Source organism: Dama dama, chromosome 3, assembly GCF_033118175.1.
Source record: "Dama dama isolate Ldn47 chromosome 3, ASM3311817v1, whole genome shotgun sequence".
Classification (NCBI taxonomy): Eukaryota; Metazoa; Chordata; class Mammalia; order Artiodactyla; family Cervidae; genus Dama; species Dama dama.
Window position 1 is genome coordinate 52,500,616 of NC_083683.1, and position 3,571 is coordinate 52,504,186.

The window sequence follows — 3,571 nt, forward strand, 5'->3', positions numbered from 1 at the left end:
CTTTCCCTCCTCCAGGGGATCTTCCCAACCCAGGGATCGAACCTAGGTTTCCTGCATTGCAGGTAGATCTTTACCAACTGAGCCACCAGGGAAGTCCAGTAAATACTTCAGAATGTCTTAAATTGGTCTTAATTCTATGTCAGGAAAAGTAAAGAAAAACATTGACTATTTTTTTTTCTATTATCTGCTTGTTCCTCATAGAACCTAGAGGAATTTAGAATTAAAAATTTAGTTGGCTAGTTGGCAAAATTCAATGGGTCAAAAATACAGAGAAAAAAGCAATTTTTCTTTCTGGTAATGGGGCAGGCCACTGGTTCTCAACCCTGCTCTCATTACTTATTGGTTTGCACAACCAGTTGTTGGAGGCAACATGAAAAGTTCACATCAAAGTCTCCACCAAACAGTTCTTTCAAAAATCTGTCTGATTTTTTGTTTCTATAAAAGATTAGGGGGAAGCATATTCCAAAGGCAGTTAATAAAATGCTTCGACTAGATGTCACTACAGGCCATTAAATTCTGCCTTGAGGAAACAGTTAAAAGAGCTTGTACATTACATTGTTCTTCTCAGAACTTTAGTCAAGTCCTGTTCAGCTGCAAGTTGAGGGCAACCTCTCTGTCATTCATTCCCAGAGCTAAGAGTCACACAAACTCAGGGGTCCATCATATAGCACATAACCATCGGCCACGAAACAGTGTGGAATCTTGCTTTGGAATCTTGGATTTACTATACTGCTGCTTTCAAAATAGTTAATATACAGTCGTATCCTGAAAGAGAAGCCATATCTAATTTTGGTAAGTCTGATATCAATTCCATTTAATGGAATAGAAATATCTACCAAATTATACTGTGAAAATTCCAAAATCAGTGAAATGGGTTACTCATGTAAAATTTTTAATATAGTTTGGACACAGTCTATAACAGTCCTTACATACATGCTATTTTATACATATGCTTTTTTTTGTTCGTTTGTTTTTTCTGGAGGACTAAAGATCAAATTCTAATATTTCAATGCCAGCCAAACTAGAAAAGGCCTATTTAAGATGAAGACAACACTAGTGTTCTTGGCATTTTTACTCAGAAGAATTTATATTTGTGTAGTTAGTGTTTTTCTGAAAATAAATGATTTCCTTTTTTTTCCCCCAGCATCATTGGAGATCCTGCTCACCTGATTAGTAATATCATTTGTCTTTATTTAACCAAGCAATGACATTCGTTTTTATTTGACCAAGCAGTTTTCTTCTTTGTTTACCTTTCCTCAACAGAATCCACTTTGTTCATGGGAAGAACAGTGGCGGAGGAGTTCCTATTCACTTTTCTGCTATTTGATAGTCATAAAATGTACAGGCTTTAGAATTTGAGGAAGTGGGGTGAGCATCCCCGCTCTGCCCCTTGATTAGTTGTGTGTTTTTTAACAAGTCATTTCTCCTCTCTCTGCCTGCTTTTTCTTTTGTAAATCACAGTTAATAGACTCTTTCTTGTAAGACTGTTCTGGATATGGAAGCAGATCATCCAGGGAAAGCATTAAGCAGTGTCAACAACAAAGAAAACTTCCTGAAACATCAGCCAAGCCACATCAGGCAACTGGCCTGTATATAGGAAAATGCTGAGTACAAAGTAGATGCTTATGAAATTATTTGACTGATAAAGAGGGTAAAGGAAAGGTAACCTGCCACACGAGAGCTTTCAGAGAACACAGTGGAGGAAGCCAACTTAAAAGAGATTGAGTGTGACGGAGCAGATCAGGTACTCTGTGCAATCTTATGAAACTAAGAACATCATTTCTGCTACCTTTTGGCTCTTTCCCTGGGGAGAGACAGGGTCTTAGCTAATAATGCACATCCTTCTCTTCTCTCTGAAAGCCCATTTCCTGAGCAAATTCATGCTTTGAAGAGGTGGTTAGCGAACAACCCAGATCCCAGGTTTAATGGACAATTTCTTTACAGTGAAATTGAAGGGTAGAGCATCATTTTCTGTCTTTCCTTCCCACGCCTCCCCCACCTCTCAAACAACCTATCTCACAGTCCTTAAGGTCCCAATGGTGTGGGAAATCTCAACTGCATACAACACAGAGCTTGCTACATCTATACTGTAGGCATCCTTTTTTTTTTTTTTTTTTAAATTTCATGTTTATTCATATTTTTCAAAATATATGTACATAAAAAAAGGAAGATTTACAACAGGAAAAGATTGCCTTACATGCAACACAAATTCCAATAAACTCATGATGGGATCACACATGATTCTGGATCTAACTCAAGCCAGTCTTCTCAAGTCCAATTCCCAGCCAGCCTCAGGCTGCAGACGGGATCCCAGGAGACAATGCAAATGGAATGGATTAAACAAACATATTTTGCCTCTGGCAGCACTCAGGCCAGAAGATGTACACCAAAAAATTTAAGACAATTAAAATGTCAAGTGCCACAGGGAGGATAAAGGATAACCGGAAATCAATATTTCTTAGGAAGCTAATACTATTTAACACAACTTCACGATACTAAAACAAATACAAATAAGGAAGGGTTAGGTAGTCAGGCTTCATTTGTTTTTTTCTTTTCTCTCTTTTTTTTTAATCCTATTTTTGCTTTCTAACCACTTTCATTTTGCAGACAAAGACTCCTTTGCCAAAGGCAGGATAAATAAACTCAGACACATCCTGTCTCTTTTACATCTTTGTTTATCCATAAACTGTCAAAGACACAGAGGAAAATCCACTCAAGAGTGCATGAGGTGGTTAGACAAAGACTGCTGCACAGAAGCTTGATGTTAGGGAAGATATTATCCAAAATGATACCAAGCCAGCTTGGTATGATGACATGAATAAAAATTAAAGTTACCAGCAAAAGATGACCAACTAATTCAGTTAAGAATAGACTCAATTGTGTAAAAAAGCAATCATGAAAAAAATCAGTGTGAGAAAGCATCTGTATAGTTAGGAGGAAAACTGATTGCACCATTGGGATCCCAATAACCATGAGATAAGTTAGTTGAGAGGTGGGGGAAGGGTGAGGAGAAAGAGAGAAAGCTGAGGGGTTAACAGCATAGACTTAAATATGAGAGTGGGTTTGAAACCTGGCTCCTCGTTTACCTTTTTATTTCAAGAAATAGTTAAATTCTCATTATATTTTCAAACAGCATAATTTTCAGTTATAAGCCATACTGTACCTCAAATTATGTGGGTTCCCAGTGAGACTGTTATGAAGTGATTTTATTTATTTTCCTTTTCCACTAGCAAACATTTCTTTTTGCTTAAATGCTTAGTTTATAAAGGTGATTTGAAAAGTGTACTATCTTTGTTTCTCAAGAAAGCATTTAGGAAAGTCTAGTATAGAGGACAATCATCTTGTACTATAGCTCACTCTGCCCATTCTTCTTTTGAGAGGGTTAATGAAAGACTAATGATATCAAGATTACTGAATGAATGAGTAATTGCAGATAACCTGGTATTGTGGACATAACCTATGAACATGGTGGAATGTCCCCATGGGAGAATCATGGGGATATCTATATTCATTTTCTATTGCTGCATAAAAAAAATCACAGACTTAAAAAAAAAAAATATCACAGACTTAG